General features: G+C 46.5%; 1 protein-coding gene across 2 annotated transcripts in view; it reads left to right on the forward strand.

Annotated features, from left to right (window-relative positions):
• Positions 1–21738, forward strand: part of LOC147730798 (protein phosphatase 1 regulatory subunit 12B-like) — a 654976-nt gene that overhangs the window by 39656 nt on the left and 593582 nt on the right. The gene's annotated exons all lie outside the window — the stretch shown is intronic.

Below are 21738 nucleotides of genomic sequence, written 5' to 3' on the forward strand. Positions count from 1 at the left end.
TTTCCTCCCAGTTAAGAGCTTGTCTGTCATTTCCACATCTCTTGTGTGAGTGCACTCCATCTTTCTCTGCCTCCCCCATTAAGACCATTAGCATTGCAGTAATGTGCCCCCTGCCTCTGGAGAAATCCCCCATTATTGCCCCTGATAATGGTGACAGCACACTTCCTCTTGGCTCCTACCTGCCTAGAGTCCTCCTCAGTCATTGCTGTCATTTTGGAATTGTCCCTCTGCTGTAATAGTGGTTTATGTGTTAAAGGCTGTTCGCCTATTGTGTGCAAATTTAACCGTATTCAAATAGCTGCTCATACCCATGATGAAGCGCTGAAGCTTCTTATTGGATGTTCCACCATTAGGAAACGTTTGGTTGCAGTGATTTCTTTGTAGGATATGTTTTGGTATTCTGTGTGAGCGACCAGAGAGGTGCTCTTAGCCTAGATTAAGTTGCAACATTTTGTAGTGTGGTCGTCAATAGAGAAGTGCTAGATGGACCACATGCAGTTTACATTAGTTGGCTGCTATGAGTAGTTTGGGTGGCAGTTGAACACCAGCCTACATTATGTCCTGGAGGCCATGCAGGCAGAAGTACTCTATAATCTTAGAGGTACGGTTGAATGAGTGGAGAGAAGAGAGGTGCACAGTGATGGCCTACTATACTAACGTTTCCCTGAGGTAAGCAGTTTTGACTAGTTTATAGTACCTCAGTATTTCCAATCACCAGGGTGATGAAGAACAAGAGTGGAGCTTGCAGGAGTAGAAATATTAAAGTCGTACAAGATCCCAACCATTATTTTGCAGCAATATTTTATAGATGTTTCCAGTAGTAGTTACGGATCGCATATCTCTTTGTGCATTGGCTGGTTGGACTGATAGTATTAAGTGGATTAGTTTAGGAGATGGTGGAATCCTAAATTTAGAGGTGGGTTCAGGACATGACTTTTCTGTGGGTCCAGTGTGCAAGTCTAGAAGCAATTATCAGTCAGCCCTGGTTACCGGTAGCCAGGTCATGATTATCAAAACAGCTAGGAGAAGTAAGAGTAGTCGAAGGCCTGCACGGATTACAGTCCGTCACAGTAGCTTTATATTTTAGTGGTTCCTGTGATTTTCCTTTTAGTGGACTGAGCTTGCGCCTGTTTTGGAGCACTCTTCAGTAGAGTGTGCTGTACTAACCTCCAATGATGATTTGACTTTCTAGTGTCACTATTCCAGTTGGTTGTCATCCTTATTTCAGATATTGATAGGTTTTGCTTTCTTTCTGAACTTCAAATGGTCGTGAGTCATTCGCGTCTTGATTTTGTAAAGGGTTATAAAGCTTGAGATTGATTTTTCATCAATGATATTTTTCTTCTAGAAGGGTAAAATAGCATCTTGTAGTTTTAAGCAGAGCAGTCTGCTCTGGGAGTGCCTTTGGAATTTAGCTTGTAAGAACTATGCCCCGTTCCGTTAGATGCATCGGTGCACAGTACAAAGTGGATTGAAGTCCGAGTATCTAGTTCTAGGTAGCTACTAGAGTGCATGAAGCACTGTTTTCATGTGTTCCTTTGGACTGAGGTGCAGTTATCAGCCTTGCTGTAGTGTTTAAATCCTTAGTAGTTTGCACTTAACAACTCCACAGACACAGACTTTACTCCAGTTAAAAGGCTTTTGGAAAAATAATCGGCTGCAAGACTTTTCGCAGAATTTTCCAAAATGACAATTGATTATTCCAAATAATCATTCATGTGAACTGATGGCATCTTGCTCAAATATAGCTCCACTCAACAGGCCAAGAATGAGTGGTCCCGATTCATCCATTTCTCATTGGAATCTGGCTTTAAAGCACAAGATGACGCAACTTGTTTCACAGGTTCACTAGGCCCTTTTCAGAGACCTAATAAAAGAACACTCTCTCAGCTCCGATCATTTATTGAAACTGAGGTTTTTAACCCTGGAGTTGATGTCAAGATCAGGCTACTCTGCGCATATAGCCAGATCACTTGTATAAAGGTTGCCTTCTCTTGTTCAAAATCAAAACAGATTAAAAAATGCAAGTAGTTTCTCAACTATTTTGATGCCCTCCTTCAAACTGCTTTGCCATTCTGATGTGAACGAAATCGAGATTTATCTGAAGGCAGTCTGTTATGATGCTTAGGGTCCTGGTTGCTTTCGAAGAATGGATGATAAACTTCTACCACTGATTCTGCTAATGGAAAACCCAGTTCATGCTCCTTAGCACACTTTAGCTAGGTTTTCACTAAGGTGTGAATTTCAGTTTGACGGTAAGGAATTTGGGAGTCGTGTGACCAGAAATTTACCCCAAAAAAAGATAGTTATCCAGTTTCTCAGTTTAGTTTAGTTTTTAAAACTTGTATTGCGCATAAGCTACCCAAAAAGGGTTTCCCGGCGCAGACAGAGAAGCCAAGATGTCGAAAAACTATTATTTATCACATAACCAGATTTTAAGTGATTTGCGGAATGTGATGTAATTGGTCTCATTTCGGAGCGTAACTGGGAGTGAGTTCCAAAAAGAGGGCCCTAAAAAAGCGAATTATTTTACCCCCCATCCGGGCCAGTTTGAATTTGGGGACGATAAATCTACCTTGAAAGGCTGATCTTGGATTTCGGGACGGTATGTATGGTTTAGCCAGAGCACGAAGGTAGCTGGGGTCTATTCCTGATTTGATTTTGTGCATGTAGATGAGGATCTGTCATTCCACAATAATCCTAGCTAGTGTTTACGATGGTTACTCCAAACAGTATTTGTTACCAGGTGCAGCTGCTAACGAACCTCATGGATTAACAGGGGTCTGGACTAAACAAGAACATGATGGATGGAATGCTTCAGTAAATTACTCTGGTCAGCATTCAGGTTTATTGCGTTTTTTGCTCACTGTGCTGCTACATACCGGGACGAACCATATGCAAATTGGCATTGATCCTGCTCCAATAAAACAGACCCGCTGTAATTGTTTGGCCATTCCTCCACTAAACAAAAACACAGGCTCAGATCAGACTGGTTTTGTGCATATCCATTGAACTTGGGGGGGGCCTAAGGCAAGAATCCCCAAGGGGTGGTGCTTTCTGGGCGATTCCTTCATGATAGACTGTATGAGGGAAAGGCTATGGTGCGTTTACCGCCACTCCAATAATGCAAAATGTTTTACAGAAATTCAGTAACGGATCCTCATTCCCTTGCTTCTTACAACATGGGTTGGGGCACACTGGTACTGGTTGTATGACTTTCTTTTCATGCCCAAGAACAAATCCTTCATCCTTCATCAAATCCAGATATCCTCTTGTTTTAGAAGAAGGGATTGAATTGTCCCCGGTCTGTCTTCGGTTGCTCCCCATGTAATTTTGATCCTAACAAAATTAGTTTAAGCACATTTTAAGGTTTCCTAAAATAAACCTAGAAAATCTTGTGTGTTACTAGAAGGAGTTCACCTGGACACAGTACAAACAAGCATTTGCAATGCAATAGGTCTTGCATTTACGCGAGTTTGAGCTATTGACATTGCAAATAACTGTGCCCTTTATTTTTGTTTTCGTTTGTAAAACATAAATAAAAGGCATGGTCATTTACATAGCCAATAGTGTAAACTCACATTAACACGAGACCTATTGCATTAAAAATGCTTGTTTTAAAATCTTTTAAAACACCTGGAACGGGGAACGAGTTTGGAAATGTTTATTATACGAAGCCCATTTTTATGTGGCAAGTTCGTCACCCCTACGAAATAGTCTAGGAGCTATCACTATGTGGGTCCATTTAGGGAGTTGTGAGGTCAGTCTGTCCCAGTGGGAATTAGTGTTTAGTGCCCAAGGTGAGAGTGTTCAGGAACACTTGGGCTTAAACTAAATACATTGTTTCAACGTCCTGGCCATCTTTTTTTATGTGTTCTCATTAGCTGAATTGCAGAGGCAGGGCACGAGCATACTTTCTCCGCTCAACTAACTCGGGCGGTGCATATCCATTCTCAACACTTGGAACGCTACTCATAAAGAGAAGCACAGAGGAGGTAGAAATACAGTCTGTACAAGTCTCACAGTAAACAATAGATTTTTAAACATTCCTCGAAACAGTGATGGCCTGGACAAGCAGCCAAAATAATGCCGGTGCCTCCCGGTACAGGAAATAAAAAATTTAAAAACGCCATAATGGTGGACTGCCGCCAGAGTTCAGAGTTACACGTTAAACTTTTTAGGTCTTAAGCCTCTTGGTTCACCGACGAACTTAAGAACTCCAAGAAGAACTGCCGCCCCCTCGAGAAAGCCTGGCGCATCGACCAGACCACAGACACACAGACAACATGACTGCCCTCAAGCACGCCACCCGCAAACACCACCAGCTGATCCGCACCACCAAGAAGACAGCGTTCAAAGAACGACTGGACAACAAGCCCACAACAGCAAGGAACTCTTCAGCATCGTCAAAGAGCTCTCCAACCCCAGCGCCGGAAACAACAACATCACTCCCTCGCAAGACCTCTCCGACTCTCTCGCCTCGTTCTTCCACCGCTAGATCGCCGAAATACACAACAGCTTTGGCGCACCTACCACGCACCCAACCACCGAACCAAAGCCCCCCACCACCACCCTCTGCGCCTGGACCCCGGTCAGCACCGAAGACACCACCCGCAAGATGAAAACCATCCACTCCGGATCCCCTACCGACCCCTGCCCCTACCACGTCTTCAACAAGACCGACTCCATCATCGCACCCCAACTCCGGGACATCATCAGTACTTCTTTCAACACTGCCACCTTCCCGGAGAGCTGAAAGCACGCCGAGCTCAGCGCCCTCCTGAAGAAACCAACAGCGGACCCCACCGACCTCAAGAACTTCCGCCCCATCTCGCTCCTCCCTTTTCCTGCCAAAGTCATCGAGAAGATTGTCAACAGACAGCTGGCCGCCTTCCTCGAGACGAACGGATCCCTCGACCACTCACAGTCCGGCTTCCGAGCCAACCACAGCACCGAGACCGGCCTCATCGCAGCCACAGACGACATCAGATCCCTGCTCGACAACAGGGAAACAGCGGCCCTCATCCTCCTGGACCTCTCCGCAGCGTTCGACACTGTCTGCCACCGCACCCTAGTGCAGCGCCTCAGCAACATCGGAATCCAAGAGAAGGCACTGGAGTGGATCATCTTGTTCCTCGCCGGAAGAACCCAGAGAGTCCGCCTCACCCCGTTCAGATCCGAGGCCACCAAAGTCATCGCGCGTACCACAAGGATCATCACTCAGCCCCACCCTCTTCAACGTCTACATGAGCCCCCTCGCAGCCATCGCATCCCAACACAACCTCAACATCATCTCCTACGCCGACGACACCCAGCTGATCCTCTCCCTCACCATCGACCCCGCCACCGCCAGAACTAGCCTACACGAAGGGATGAAAGATGTCGCCGAGTGGATGCAGAACAGCCGCCTAAAACTGAACTCAGACAAGACGGAAGTCCTCATCCTGGGATCATCGCCCTCCGCCTGGGACGACTCCTGGTGGCCCCCTGCCCTGGGTACCACTCCCAAGCTAACGGACCACGCACGTAACCTGGGCTTCATCCTGGACTCCTCCCTCTCGATGACCAGACAAGTCAACGCCGTCTCATCATCGTGCTTCAACACCCTGCGCATGCTCCGAAAGATCTTCTGATGGATTCCCACCGAAACCAGGAAGACGATCACCCAGGCACTAGTCACCAGCCGACTGGACTACGGAAACACCCTCTACGTCGGGACCACGGCCAAACTTCAGAAAAGACTCCAACGCATCCAGAACGCCTCCGCATGACTCGTCCTGGACGTCCCCCGACACAGCCACATCTCCGGCCACCTGAGAGACCTGCACTGGCTCCCCGTCAGCAAGAGGATCACGTTCAGACTCCTCACCCCTGCACACAAGGCTCTCCACGACCTGGGCCCCAAGTACCTCAACAGCCGCCTGACCTTCTACATGCCCACCCGCCAGCTACGATCGACCAGCCTCGCCCTCGCCGCCGTACCACGCATCCGCAGAGCCACCGTCGGAGGAAGAGCCTTCTCCTACCTGGCAGCCTCCTACCTGGCAGCCAAGACCTGGAACTCCCTCCCATCCACCTTCGGCTGACCCAGGACCATCTCTCCTTCAGGAAGCAACTCAAGACCTGGCTTTTCGAGCAGTAACGAACCCCTCTACCCCAGCGCCTTGAGACCCTTCCGGGTGAGTAGTGCGCTATACAAATGCTATGATTGATTGATTGATTGATTGAAGTCTCCCCCACCCCTGTGCATACAGTTAATGCATCCCTCGTGCAAGTCTGTCTACCTCGAGAAAGCTCAGTTTCTAAAAGTGTGACATAGAAAAACGTGCATTTACACTGCATACAACGATGCCTGGACAGACAACTTCAGTTTAATGAAATAGTTTAGTAAAGAAAAGCACAACATAGCGCTTCCGCAGTTAGCCCAAAACAGGAAGCCTGGAGACGAGCGCTGCACACAATGACGAGGGATTCTCCGGAACAAACAGCAAGGTCCGGGGCTCCAGCCGTGGTCTCGTCAAGAGGCCACCGTCCCGGCGCCCCCCCCCCTGCAGCACGCATGAGGGGTGTGCAAGCTGTAGTAGCCCTGAGTGCTTCCTATAAAACACAGTCCGACATCTCCCCAGACTGGTGCCAGCACACATTACACACCGACCAAACCCCCTGGCTTCTCCTTGGGCAATCTCATTTCAACAATCTTAACAGTGGCTACACAACATTCGTCACAATACTGAACATGCACGAGAGGGTATATCTTTCTAAACACAGGTAACATTTGAGATACGTCAACAGGATGTTAAAATACAAATAGGTTCGCAAAGTAGCATACATAAGTAACAAACACATTCTGCATACGAAACTGAACATGCTTTGTGGACGGAAAATATCCCAGTAAAATATTGCCAGCTGAGGTTGCCGCTGTAGCCAATGAATTGACTGTGACATAAGACAAAAAAGCTTTTGCTATTGCCCAAACCGCTTGTTTATATTTGCAACGCGCTTTCACTTTAGCGCAATGCAAAAATAAAGATGCGGCCGCCCTTGCAAAAGCCGACTGAAAAAACATAGTGCCTACTGACTAATGAAGGAGACCGTGTAACGCCGCAAGTAAACGATCGAGTCTGGATAGGCAGTCCAAAAAGTAGATAGGGCGCCAACAAATAAGCCTCATTTTCAATCACAAGCCAGCATTTACCATAAACTATGATGCCAGCCAGTTAAAATGATGGGTGGGGCTTCAACTCCACCTCAGACATCTCCTCTAAGACAATATGCCTCGCAGAGCGAGCAAATCCAGCGTTTACCATAAACGATGACACCAGCCAATTAAAATGATGGGCGGTGCTTCAACTCCACTTCAGAAATCTCCTCTAAGACAATCTGCCTCGCAGAGCAACAGCGCATGCTTGCTACACTAGGCGAGACCTAAAAATGGTGTGAATATTTAATTTGGACTTTGGATTAGATCAGAACCTTTTAATAACTATAACCTTATTATTTCACCAGGCTGTGAGATTCGTGTTGGCCTTGTTCTGACTACATCTCCACAATTGCTATCTGCCTAATTTTTACGTCTATATTATTTTATTGAATTAACAGACAAAACTTGCTTTATGGTCTGCCACACTTGTCTCTGCTGTTTCCGCACCTGCTTCCTTGTGAGCTGCCACTACGTTTCTTGCTTCTATGATGCTTAAACCTTTTTGAGCCTGTGGTGTTAACATTTTATTCACTGAATAGGGCTCTGTGGTATTCCTTGGAGAAAGAGGAATCACTCATAAGCGTTGTGCCCTATATCACCCAGAGACCAATGGCATGGTAGAGCGTTTTAACAAGACCCTCAAGGAGAGTATCCAGTTGGCCAAGGCAAGCGGCATGAATTGGAAGGATGAACTATGGAGGCGCATAGAAGCGTATAGGTTCACCCCGCACCAGACAACGGGAGTCACTCCATTCGAAATGCTCCGAGGGAGAGTTAGAAGCGTATAGGTCCGTGATCGAAAAAGACTCCTGAACACCATCGTGAAACTGGCACCCCCGAAGAGCAAGGAAGAGGTCAGGTCCTTCATGGGGATGTTAGAGTTCTATGGAAAATTCATACAGAACCTTGCAGGGAGAACGCATGCCATCAGGCTGTTGCTAAAAAAAGAGACTGTGTTCAATTGGAATCAGGGGTGTCCGAGAGAGTTTGAGGACGTGAGGAAAGCGCTTGCAGAAGCACCCAGCCTGAAATCTTACATACCCAATCGCACGACAATAGTCACCACGGACGCAAGTGCAAAAGGGCTAGGTGCGGTGCTCACGCAAGCAAGTAATGACGGAGAAGAGACCATAGCCTTCGCCTCAAGATCCCTTCAGAAGTCAGAAAACAACTACTCCGTGATCGAAAAAGAAGCCTTGGCAGTATTCTGGGCTTTGAGCAAATTCAGGGACTTCCTGTGGGGCACGACGTTCATCCTTCGTACCGACCACAAGCCATTGGTAGAGGTTTTCAGCAAGAAGGGGCTGGATGCTATTTCCAGTAGGATCAGGCGTTGGGTTGTTGGTCTCCAGGAATACACCTTCAATGTCGAGTACGTCCCTGGAATTCGAAATCTGGCAGCAGATTGCCTGTCGAGGCTGGTAGATGAAAGTGACGAGAAAGAAGCGCGTGGAAAAGTTGAAGATGATTTGGAAGACCTCCACATGGAAAATGTTTGTGCCATCCAGAGAGCGATTGGTGAGGAAACCTGGAAGTGTGCTCTGAAGGATGACGAGGTCCTGGATGTGGTGTACAGGAGAATAAAGGACGGATGGAAACATGAAGATAAACGTGTGGAGGCTCTGCGGCCATTCTGGGCTGTTAAGGATGAGTTGTCCGTGGTCGATGGATGTCTGTTCAGGGGAACGAGGTTGGTACCTCCGGTGACGGTGAGGGAGAACCTTATTGACATGGCTCACAATGGCCACCTGGGCATCACGAAGACCAAACAAAGGCTAAGAGAAGATTATTGGTGGCCGAGCATGGACCTTGCGATTGAAAGGAAGGTGAGAGACTGCATACCGTGCAGCATCAGCGACAAAGTACTTAGGCAGATGACTCCCCCAATGGTGTGCAGATCACCGCCATCAGGACCCTGGGAAGAGTTAGCAGTGGACATCGTTGGCCCATTGACAGGAGAGGTGCGCACGCCGTATATTCTGGTGCTCCTGGATCTGTACCCCAGGTGGCCAGAGGTGAAGTTGGTGAGCGAAATCACAACTAAGATCGTCATCGAGTTCCTTCAAGGGCTGTTTGAAAGGGAAGGATTACCCAGCAGTCTACTCACTGACAATGGGGTGCAACTGTGTTCGGAGGAGATGGAGGAGTTCCTTGGAGAAAGAGGAATCACTCATAAGCGTTGTGCCCTATATCACCCAGAGACCAATGGCATGGTAGAGCGTTTTAACAAGACCCTCAAGGAGAGTATCCAGTTGGCCAAGGCAAGCGGCATGAATTGGTAGGATGAACTATGGAGGCGCATAGAAGCGTGTAGGTTCACCCCGCACCAGACAACGGGAGTCACTTCATTCGAAATGCTCCGAGGGAGAGTACCCAACACCAGACTGTCACCAGGGTGGATGGGGTGGCATAAAGGGTGGTCAGACCACTCCAAAGAAGCGAAAGGACTAGTGAGGCAGAAAGAAGCTGTGGAGGGGAGGAAAGAAAGATTCGACAGGCTTAACTCCACATGAGAGGCCGGGTTCAAAGTAGGGGATGACATCAAGATCAGGACACCCACTGGCAGGGCAAGTTGGTCAGAGTACAGTAGGCCCACCAAGATCACAAAATTGTTCAGGAATGCTGTAAAGACCCAAGAAGGGAAGATTTGGAACCTGGGAAGAGTAGTGAAGTTTTGCCCACCCGTTCAAGGTTCTAGTAGTGGCGGTGAAAGTGAGGGCGACTCTGGGGGGGAACAGTAGTCTTCCTCCTCAGAAACGGTGGCAGATCGCTCACCCTGGGGGAAGGACTAGCCAGAGAATCATCAGACCACCCAGACATTATGAACAGTATGTGATGATGTAAATTTTTCTGCATTTCTAGGTTGTAATGTTCATTGCTTATTTTTATTTCCGCAGGGGAGGGGGATGTGTGGTATCTTCCACTTCTCGTTTCCCCCCCCCCCGGCAACACACCAGTCAATAGAGCGGCTCGCGGTGACATCACATGGAATGTCACCGCGACCAGCGTTCTATGTGAAGCGCCGGTGAGAGGGCAAAGTGTCTCTCCGCTGGGGCCTTTGCTGTGGCTGAGGTCGCTGTTTGTACATGCTTAATAAACGTCCACGTTGTACCCTAAACGTGTGTCTGGTCAGCTGTATACGCATTTCACAGGCTCCTTCAGTGCCTTTAGAATCTGTGTGGTCAGACAGTCATCGGGCAACGAACTTTGCCCTACTGTTTAGAGATGATTATAATATGCACCATTATTTATTTCTACTGAATTGCTCTTCAGTATTTTATCTTCAACCTGGAAATAATATTTCCATGAATGAAATGTCTACCAACTAGATTGATTGAATCCCCTCAATGTGGCAATTAAAAATAAGATAACTTAAGTTATCCTAAAGTCACCCATCTTGGTATCTTCATCAGGCAAGTTATGCTCTTGATGTCCCGTATATACTCTAAGGGCCTGATTACATTGCTGCAGAAAATCCCGTTGCAAACTTCAGTTTACATCCAAAATTGAATTACAAACTGGGCCAAAATTGGGTATTTGTCGCAGTTTCACCTTGAGCTTATAGTACACAAGTGCTGTCTGCACACGTCCGAATAATGAATAATATGCTGTCGGGCCTTTAGTCTCATTTCCTAGGTGTCAAACTCGAAATTGGTTGAGAATTGTGCTCCCTGTGCTCATGATAATTCGTAGGTGCACAATTTTCATCTGCATTTTTGTGGTCTTCTGTTATTGGACCCTCTGTGGCAAAAGAAGCCACTTTAGTCTGGTGTATAAATGTGAGAGGTTTAAACCAGCTCCTCCTTTTTTGCCTGCCAAGAGAGAACTTCTGGGATAGACTAGATCGGAGAAGGTGAAAAGCAGAAGGTGTTCAACTGGAGACAAGTAGTGGAAAGCACTAGGAGTGCACTGGACAAGAGATGGCATAAGACCATCAAAGCCCTGTTCTAGAGGTGTTCAGAAACTCATGCGCATTTTAAAAAAAATGTGCTGAGGGACATCAGAGCGATTTACAGGTTAAAGTGCATGAGTTGTTTATGAACACCTGAACAGAAGGATAGCGATGATTTGCGTGCACATCAGGGTGGTTACAAGGGGCAGTGTGATTTTAAGGATGTATGGGGCTGCGGGTAAAGGCATATTTTGGCTGCACCTGTTGGGAACAACTTTGAATTGTACCAATTTTCTGGTAATGCAAGCTCACATGATGCCACAGAATATTGAATTATAGAATGAACTTTCTGAGGCAAAAAGAGGGAGAGAAGTTGAAATTAAATAATGGACGGAGGGGAGAGAGTCGGAAATATCGCCTCCCTTGGGTTAAGGGTGGAGGCTTTGGAAGGTGGATCCCTGAGCAACTGCCTACTTTGCCCATGCCTTAAAACGTCTGTGACGAGGCATCGTTGAAGTTGCTGTAACTAGGGGTAGAGACTAGTTCTCTGGTTATGAAGACTATGGAAACAAAGAGAAACTAGAGGAAAGTATGCGATGATGTATGTAATGTACCGTAATTACTTGTGCAGACACTGGTCTTGTAGTAATGGCTCATTCTGTAGAGAATAGCACAACGACAACACAGTTCATTGGCTCATATGAGCTCAGCTGGGGAGAAAGTTAAATGAATGATTTGAAATGGTGCCTGGTCCTGGGCGTCTCTTACCGATTTTCAGACTAAAAAAGAGGATTAGCATGAACATTTGTGAAATATTAGCCAGTGGAGGTGGACGTTAGCAGTGAATTAAGGTTGGAGCAGCCCAAACAAGTGGTGGTGACTAACTCCATAGCCCACTCTACAGGAATTGGTAGATTCGTTTAAGGCTTGACATAAGCATACTCCAACATTGAGCGAACCATCGGGGCTTACATTAATCAGACAAAGCAAACAAAACCGGAGAAAAGGCTGGTAAGAAGCTTTCTGGTGCAGATGGGAGGGGAGGGGCTCACGCTCCAAAAGGACCTAAAACATAAGCACTTACATTCTGGCTATTTAATATGGAAACTTTTTTATTGTGATTAGGTTCCGAAAAGCTTTGAGTGGCCATGGCCTCGCAGAGCTGTAACAGTTCGAGTCTGGCTCCTTGGCTTCACTGGGTTTAAGCTGATGAACGGCTCTGGGAGGGGGCGGAGGGCACGGGAGATGCTGGTGGGAAGAAGTTCGAGGGTACACATGCACTTGAAGTGGTGAGAAGCAGCGGGAGTGCACTTTGGGTAAGCGGCCCAGGAGTGCCTCGCGAGAGCCCCGTGAGAGCTGGCGAGAAGCTGACCAGAAGTGCACTGTTAGGAGCTGGGGAACACTGCGAGCAAACGGCCTGTTCCCAGGATCCAGGGTCCCAGAATGTGACCTGGAGTGGAAACGGCTGCTTCTCCGGGGACTTCACATCCTCTCCAGCATCCCTCTTAGGGCTGCAACTCATGGAAAATCTGAGCGTCTCAGGGAGGGGGGAGGGCCTGGGATTCAGAGGAGGGAAGAGGGTGTAGCTCTGATGCAGGAGGGTGGGCCTGGCATGGAGAGCAGGAAAGGTGGCCGGGCCTCATAAATGCTCCAATAGGATTGTTAGTCTCTGCTCTGATGCTCCGAGCTGGGCGTGCGCATCTAAATATAACTTTCAGTCAAATAAATAAAACGAGGGGCTGGAAGTTATGGGGAGGGAGGTGGCTGACCAAGAAGGTGGGGAACAAAGACAGTCTTGCCTGAGTATGAAGAGAGAAGGGAAGACTCTCCGCTGTACTAAGCATGGATGCTGTAATCAACAGTATGTCTGTTCAGGGTTGGACTGGACTGGGACAGAAAATAGGCCAGGCCCCAAAATAAAAGTGGCCCCATTAGCAAATCAGAGACCTAAAACGGTTTTCACGTTTGCACATGAGAACCATTTTGAACTTTACAAAGTATCCGAGATTGCATGTGTATTTGCTTCCTGCATGCAATGTGTGTGGTAATGATAGAAAGATTAGTAAAAACTGGCCGAACATTTGTTCTGAAAAAAAACCAAAACTGGCCGAACAGACCATAAACAGGCCCACAAATAGCCCGAAAACGGAGTTGTCCTTCAGGCATCCACGTTGCTCCACAGGCCAGCCCGAAAGTGCTCTTGTTCTGTGCAGAGTTCTGCATTAGCCTGTGTGTTAGTGAGGCAGGAATGTCCGCAATACATTTCCCATTAAATAAGAGACTGGGGGAAGAGACTGTTTAGCTCCCAGCGTGGACTAGAAAGGGAGAGTCTTTAGTGCAGGATTGGAACCTAGAAATCCCTAGGCTTCCAGAACGAGTAGCACCGGGAAGTAGAGCGCTCCTGTTTGTAGTACAGTCTACTGAAGTGGAAGCTCTTGCGTAATTGAATGAGTATATGTATCCCAAAATCGAAGGGTGTATTGGTCTATATAGGCTAGGGCGGTCGACCTCGGAGCTGGGGGACCTGGTTCAAGTCTCGGCAGGGACGCGAAACATCCTGCGATTCTGAGCAAATCACTTAATCTCCCCGTGCCTATCAAAAATTAATGTGTCCTCATGTAAACGCAACTGGTGCTCTGTAAAGCGCTCTGATCTACCTTCTGGTCAAGTTCGTGCTATATAAACGCCCGTAAAAAGAAATGAAAATGCGAATTTCCAGACCTTCTAAGCGGAAGTTTTGAGAAAAGTGTGTTTCCCAAATATAAATATAAAGTTGATGTTTGGGTCATAAATCATGCCACATCACGAACAAATGAAATGATAAACAAACCTCAACAATGTAACATTTCTCAGATTATTACTGATATCAACTTGGTGCCAGCTATGACTGCCCTGTTTTACCCGTGTAGAGTCATTGTGAAAGAGGCCTTTTCACTTTACAGCTGGCTGCTTTACCTGATGCTCTGAGACGATCCCTGCTGGTAACCTTGTCTGCCGCGGTACCATTGTCAGTCGCTTGGGATGATTTGGATTTAACACCAGTAGCTCGTATTACAGAAGGGGCTGGAGACCCCTATTCTGTCGGATGCAAAGGGGATGAACTACACTACTGATGCCATAACATGTAGGACAAGAAGGAAACAAAAAGGTCGGGCGTGTTACGTGGGGCGGATGAAAAAGGCTGCCTGATATTTGTGCGATCTTCGGCGCCTCTCCAGGGTGCTTAAGCACTTTATAATGCGAATACAATAGTTAGTGCCGCGATGTAAGTCTTTGATGTCAATGAGACTTGCGTATAAATTGCAGCATTGTCCGTTGAACAGGCACACAAACCCAGTAGGTAGCACGGACGGCATAACTATCTGAGTTTTTTCGAGTGTATTACTTGGCCAGCACTCTTACCACAGGCCTTGACCAGCGAGTGGTAAACAGACCAGAAACCTGGGGCGGAATGTGCCATCAGTGTGACTTGGTAGTGGAAAACATTATGACTCGTTCGCATACACAATCGTTTGACTGCCTGCGTTAGGCGATGCTGGACTAAGACCGGAAGTAAACTGACAGAATCCTGGGGCGTAGATGAATGGAATATGTGAGACACCTTCAGAGATGACTGTTTGCATTGAGCATGTACTATCTTGAACATATTATTGCGCAAGGTGGTACTTAGGCAGTAAACCATACAAAATATGTCCGCACGCTACTTCTAAATTAGAAACCACGACTGAAAGTTGACCGCTCCTCGCTGCTTCGTTTGCACGATGTATTTACTTTGGCAACTCCGGCCTGGCCGACAGATCCTGCCAACAAGGCGCTCGGTTTTGTTTTGTGCTATGTTCGTGGAAGATAGTCGCGGATGAAGGGGAGGTTAGAAAGGAGAGGGGAAGGGGACAAGGAAGGCCGGCGGAGAATGAGGGTAAATGGAGTGGCCGAAGGAAAGGGGAAAGGAAAAAGGAGGACCTGAGTAAGATGGAAGGGAAGAAGGAGGGAGCCTGTGGAAAATGGTCGGAAATTAGGGGGCCTACAGAAAGTGGGAAGGAAGCAAGCCCGCCAGAGAAGAAATGGGAGGGTTTGTGTAGAATGGGAGGGACTATGTAGAATGAGTAGGTCGGAGGAGGGCCAGTGGATTGTAAAGTGGGAAGGGAATGATGCCGCTTTGGGAGGAGCAGAGGAAGAATAGTTAGTGAGGAGGGTAGCCCGAGGAGTAAGAGGGAAGGAGGGGGGTATGCAAACTGGGATTCTGTGTATCTCCAGAAAAAGACAGTGCTGACGTAATAACTCGTTAGGGTCTTGGAAACGGCCTGGCCAGCCAGTGCATACCACATCACTGTGTGCACCTTACGTATTTACTTGTGGTCATGCTTTTCATGGCCATAGGATACCCGGTATTTTTGGGGACCCGATCCTCGGGGGGTCTAGGGAGAGGCAGACAGGACGAGAAGCGGACGCAATGCGCAGCCCGAGTACCGTGCACAAACGCCGAAGGGTGCCGTATCTCCTCCCACCGGCGGGGAGTTTACAGGGGACTGTCAAGGAGCGGAGTTGCAGCCCCTCGCGGGTGTGAGTTGGACACAGGTGCCTAGAGCTGCGTGTTAATTACCCGATGCCTTGGTGTTTACTGACAGGTGAACGGTACCTCCTCTTCCTGAAGGTGGGGCTTTTACATAGTTTACAGGCCGAAGGCGTGGCGTATATAAAGCCGGAAAGGGATGTGCCGTTGCTATTCAGGGGGCTTTGGTTACAGATGTATGGGGGTAATAGCCCAGGGTTTTTTGTTAGAACGAGTTACAGGTGGTCGAGCCAACAAATATACACAGAGTGTAGAGCCAAGCGCCGGCTTTGGCTCTAAGAGCCCCTGCACAAACTGAGCCCTGAAAATAGCTAATATGTAAATCACTCAGCAAACATGTAAAAACAGTGGTGGAAGTGTAGGGGGGGGGGGGGGGGGGGAAGGGGGATGGAGGGTGGGGGAGGAGGGAGGGGGTTTGAGAGGGAAGGGCAAGGAGTAAGACCTGTGGTCGTAGAATCGGAGGGCAGGAATAACCTGATTACTGGGTCAGTGGGCGGAGTCAGAGGTGTGGCCAGATAGAGCAGAATATTACATTTTTTTCCCTATTTGCTTGGCATTTCACTGACCAGTTACAGATTATTACGCTATTTAATTCAACCAATGGCTACACATGTTTATTTAAGGTTTAAACTCACAAATGTCCCTTATACAATTAAAAGTGGAAAAACAAGCCATTTGTCTCCGAGCCATGAAGTTTCTGTCATCAGCACTTCTCCCTTTTTCCATAAGAGCAGTTCAAACATGAATGACAAAATATCCTGTTTGGCAATGTTTTCCACATAATTATGGTTCTGTCAAATTTACCACATAATTATCACTTTAAGTATAATCTTGTTTGCAGCTCAAATGGATCAAAAGTTACTAAAACGTGACTTGATTTGCTGTGATGCGGAAGGCCCTATGCATAGGTTCAAGGGTTGACTGGTCACGTTTCTCACTGCTGAATTTGTATGGTAAATTGGTACTAATGATGCAAAATCTTTGCATAGACTATTAATATGTGTAAAAATAACAAAGTATCAAAAAATGTAGCACATTACGCAGCAGCCTTTTTTTCCCTGCATAATTTAGTCAACAGTGTGACATAATTTTTTTCCTCCATTGCTGCATAATTCCAGTGGCCCCAAAGCAAGCAGCACATGTTTAAAGTGCTTGTGCATAAAGCAGAGAGACCTTGAAGTTTGCAAACTTAATTTGGTGTGCGTGCAAATCCTGCATTGCCAATCCCTGGTGAGTTGCTCTATTACTGCTGAAACATGGCCGATGGAGGTACCAATAGGTGAGGTGGACTGGCCTCAAGGGTCATGTGACCTCAGTGACAGAGTCACAGTTGCTCTTGGGTTTGCTGCTTCGTAGGCCTGCCCCCAAGACTGGAGGTGAACTTCAGTATGGATGGAGGTGGACAGATGTTCAAGGTTAACCCATACTTAATACCTTTAGGGTCCATCTGCTGTTGCTAAGACATCAGGACTTCTTAGATCTGGCAGGGCCTTCTAAGGTCTAGCATGGGAATGTGCTCCCACAGGAGAGTGGTCTTATGGACTGGTCATGAAGGCTGAATCTGGTTCCCCAGTTCCAAATTTGGCAGCTTTGGCCAGATTGCCTCATCCTCTACCCCACTGAAGACTGTACTGCCTCTCTAGGAGAAAGCCACGTTGCCTTCCGTTACAACCCAATTGTGCCCTAATATAAATACCTGGATGCAACTTATTTCAAATTATGCACAAGACAAGATTGATAGGCTACCTGGAAAAAAAGTAACCTCATCCTGGAAAAGGCTAAGCCTCATAGGGATTTTATGATTAAGTAAAGCATGTGAAATGTAAGCAGGAACAACATGGTTACCTTAACACTTTTGCACTCATTATTCAGAATTAATTGAGTATTTTTTCCTGAAAAGATAAAGACATGACTACAAGGCAAGAAGAGACCTGCTTCAATATCCAATATCCATCCAAATGTGGTGTGTCCACGTTGCAATTTGGTTCTTTTCCTGTCGCGGGCACTAGGCCTACCCCCACAAGTGAGGTGCCATTTTTCTTGGGAGACGTTTGGAATGCGGGTAAGTGGAATTTTTTTATTTTTGTTTGACAAATTTGGAGGTTTGTAAAGGATTCTGCGTAACAGAACATAGTGAGAGCCACACAAGTCACCCCTTCCTGGATTCCCCTGGATGTCTAGTTTTGGAAAATGTATAGATTCGCTAGGTCCCCTAGGTGCCAGCAGAGCTGGGGTTCAAAATCCACAGCGAAGCACTCTACAAAAAAAAGTGTCAGTTTTCACTGTAAAAATGTTGTGTGACCCCGTTGCGTTTTGGCCCTTGTCCTGTCACGGGCACTAGGCCTACCCACACAAGAGAGGTACCATTGTTATCCGGAGACTTAGAGGAACACAGAATTGTAGATCAACTGTTATTACCTATTAACTTTCAACGCATTTCTGCCTTCCAGATGTAAGACCATGTGTAAATAAAAAAGCCACTCTTAAAAATGTCCTATAATTCACATGCTAGTACGAGTACTCACAATTTCAGAGATGTGCAAATAGCTACTGCTTCTAAACTCTATATTTTGTTCCCATTTTGGAAATACATAAGTGTCCTTGATACCTATTTTTCACTCTTTATATTTTACCAAATGAATTGTTATACACCCAGTACACAATGAAAAACCATTGCAAGTCGCAACTCAGTTATTGGCTCTGGATTCCTCTGGTTCTTGGTGAACCTACAAGTCCTATATATCCCCACAACTAGAAGGGACAATCAGATGTAACATTGTATTCTTTAAAACAATCTGTCATATTTAGAAGTTGTTACAGGTGAAAATGTTGGCACAAATTGCAGTTTTTTTCAACTCATTTTCAACTGTTAGTTTCTATTAAAAAAAATCCTTGAAGGAGCTACACAAATGACCCTTGCTGAATTCAGAATGTTGTCTACTTTTCAGAAATGTATAGCTTTCTGGGATTCATTATTGCTTTCACACCCATTTTTACCATTAACCGGAAGGTGGTTGAAAGTACAAAAAGTAGCAAAATAGGCTATCTCCCAGTAAAATGCCAAAACGATGTAGAACATTTTGGTTTTCTGACAAAAGTCTGCCTGTCCCTGAAAGCTGGAAAGAAAGTTATTTCAGCACCTCAAACCTTTTGTTGATACCATTTGCAGGAAAAAAACACACTTTCTTCTGCAGCACTTTCCCCCATTTTCCCCCCCAAAAACTAAATTTAGCTGTATTTTGGCTAATTTCTGGCTCTTCTCCCGGGGAGTCCACAAACCCTGGGTACCTTTTAAAATCCCCATGATGTTAGAAGAAAAGGATGCAAATTTGGTGTGGATACTTTGTGGACAAATAGTTACAGGGGCCTAAGTGCAAACTACCCTAGGGTTAAAAGTGATAGTGTGTAAATATGAACTTGGAAACATTTTTGCTCCTCAGCCCTGATGTCAATGTTATTAGCTACTTAAGAGACAAGTCAGTAGTCTTCTGTACCTTATATGTGCTCCAGTTTATTTTGAAAGATAAATTAACATTATATCCCATTAAATCAAACCCAAATGGTATTGGTCCATCACATATTCTGAACGCACGTTTTTAAAGGTACTCTCATATCTGCTAATGAAGGAAAAGGAGACTTGATGAAATAAAATATTTGTCTAGGATCACACAGTTTGGTCAAGCACGAAGCCAGGGGTGATCCTAAGTTTTCTGATTGCACATTTTTTTGTACAGTCAATAGAGGCACATGACTTTAGAGTGTAGGTAGAAGTCACACGAAACGGCTTGTTTTGGTCTCGAGGGTCCAAGAGGACCTCAAGTTTAGCCAGAGCCAGGTGCCTGGCTCAAGCCTTCAGTGACTCACTCACTTCTGGAAATAGTAGTGCTGTGGACCAGGGGCGGATTGGCAAGGCGGGCATTCGGGAATGGGCCGAAGGGCCGGTGCATCAGTGCCCTTTGTGGGCCGTTTTTTTTCTCCCCTGTCCCAGTCCACAGAGAGTGGACGAGGAAAGGGGAGAAAAAAAACGGCCCACAGAGGGCACGGAGACAGAGACCGAGAAAATGAAAGCAGCCTCGCTGCGCGGCCAGACAGCGATTGTCAGCTGCGGGCTCTCCTACACCCCTACCCTGCCAAGCAATCAAGCTGAGGCTGGGCTGGGGAGGGGTGATTGTTTGCCATATTCGGCCTCCCTGGGGGCCAGGTGTTTCTCAGGCCTTTGAGCCATTTGCACCTCGGCCCCCTGGCGCCCATGCAGCCCAGAAACGGTGTTAGTCTTAACACCTCGCCCACAGCCCTTCACATTCAGGGCATAGTGGGCGAGGAAGAATGGGTCTTGCTGTGGGGGCCTGGTGGTGTTTGGAATTTTTTTGTTTTATTTATTTATGCGATTTTATATAGCGCGGACTTTACCCGAAGGTGTCAGAGCGCTTCAAACTAGGAACAGCAATAATACATGAGGAGAAAATTATAAGTGGACAAATTACAAAAGCAAACGTTACATGAATCAAAAGTGACAATAGTGAGCAACCAAAATACAAGAGGAGCAAACGATACATTACAGGAGGAAAAAGAGATATGTGTGCAGGTTACAAAAGCGTACAAAATATAAGTAGAGGTATAATACTGCAATTAATAGCAGACACTCCAGCACAAGAACAAACGTTACGTAGGCAATGGTGGCACTTGTGCAAGTATCTAAAGCAAACAAAAGTGAGAGGTAGCAAACAGTGTGTTACAAGAGAAAAGTGACTTGTGCAAGTTACAAAAGGGTACCATACACAGGTACAAGGGTAATACTACAGTAAATGGTAAATACTCAAACTGCCAGAACACACTGGGAAGGCACTTCCCATGCACCAGCTTCACCTCAGCCTCCCCCTTGGCTACCTGGCTACCTTGGATGACCCAGAAAGCTGTATTTTGTGCTCCCCTGCCAGGACATTTTCCCAAGGCCTGGAGGGTTGATTAATTTACTAATTGCAGGGCCTTACCTCTGTTCATGTGCTCCTGAGCTGAAGGTCTGGGGAGGGCTGAGTAGGTTAGTAATAGCAGGGGCTTTGCTGCTCTTCAGGTGCTCCTGTGCTGTAGGGCTGGAATAATTTTGTGACAAAAAGGGGCCTTGCTATTTTTTTTAGTTGCTCAGCATGTAGGCCATTGTCACCTTGGCCCTGTGTTTTGTGCAAGAACAGTATCCTCCCACTTTCATTCCTTGTCTGTGCAAATGGTGTTTCATGAAAGGGCACACCTCTTGAATGTGGGCCACGCCCCTTAAATATGGGCCACGCCTCTTAAATGTGGGCCACTTTTTTCGTCAGTGCCCGGGCCGAATTGTGATCCCAATCCGACCTTGCTGTGGACTCTCACAGAATCTTTTAAAACGTAAATATGGAGGCTCTCCAAACTTTCCAGATTGTGTGTTGTAGGTATGGTGTGATTCAAGGTGATACATTTCTGCACATTGTTTTTTTTTTTGTTTACAGAGTTAGCATGCACGTTTTAGGGCTGGAGCCATTTGGGATAGAGAGTGTTCAGATTATGATATTAAATTGCCAACTGCAGACCAGCAACACAAAGTCATGCACTCTGAGGCTGGACGTACTCCAGCATCTCTATTTCCTGGGCAGGTGGGTGCATGGAATGCGGGAGGGCACAGTGTTTACATGTATAACTGCTATGTTTCACAGGTCCATGCATGATGTTCTGGTACAGGCCAGGTTTTTCTTTTTGAATTCCTAGAACCTGTAGTCCTAATTTACAATGGAATACATGAGAGTTCAAGTCACAGAATCCAAAGAAAAATCTTGGACTGGTGCAGCACATCACGCCTGGACCTGGGAAACCGGAAAGGGCTGTACATGTGCCCGGAATGAGTGAGGTGCGCTGGTGTCTGGGTATATGTGTGCTTATACAATTAATGTAGATGCACACTGTCATTGATAGCAACTGTATTTATGGTTAAATTTCGGTTTCCATTAAAAAGGTCTTTGTTAGTTGTTACCCACCAGACAGCAGAGCGGTCTGTTTGAGAAAATATCTATTGTTGGCTTACAGTGGGCTTAGAAACTGCCCATTGCT

Source organism: Lissotriton vulgaris, chromosome 2_1 (assembly GCF_964263255.1).
Source record: "Lissotriton vulgaris chromosome 2_1, aLisVul1.2, whole genome shotgun sequence".
Taxonomy (NCBI): domain Eukaryota; kingdom Metazoa; phylum Chordata; class Amphibia; order Caudata; family Salamandridae; genus Lissotriton; species Lissotriton vulgaris.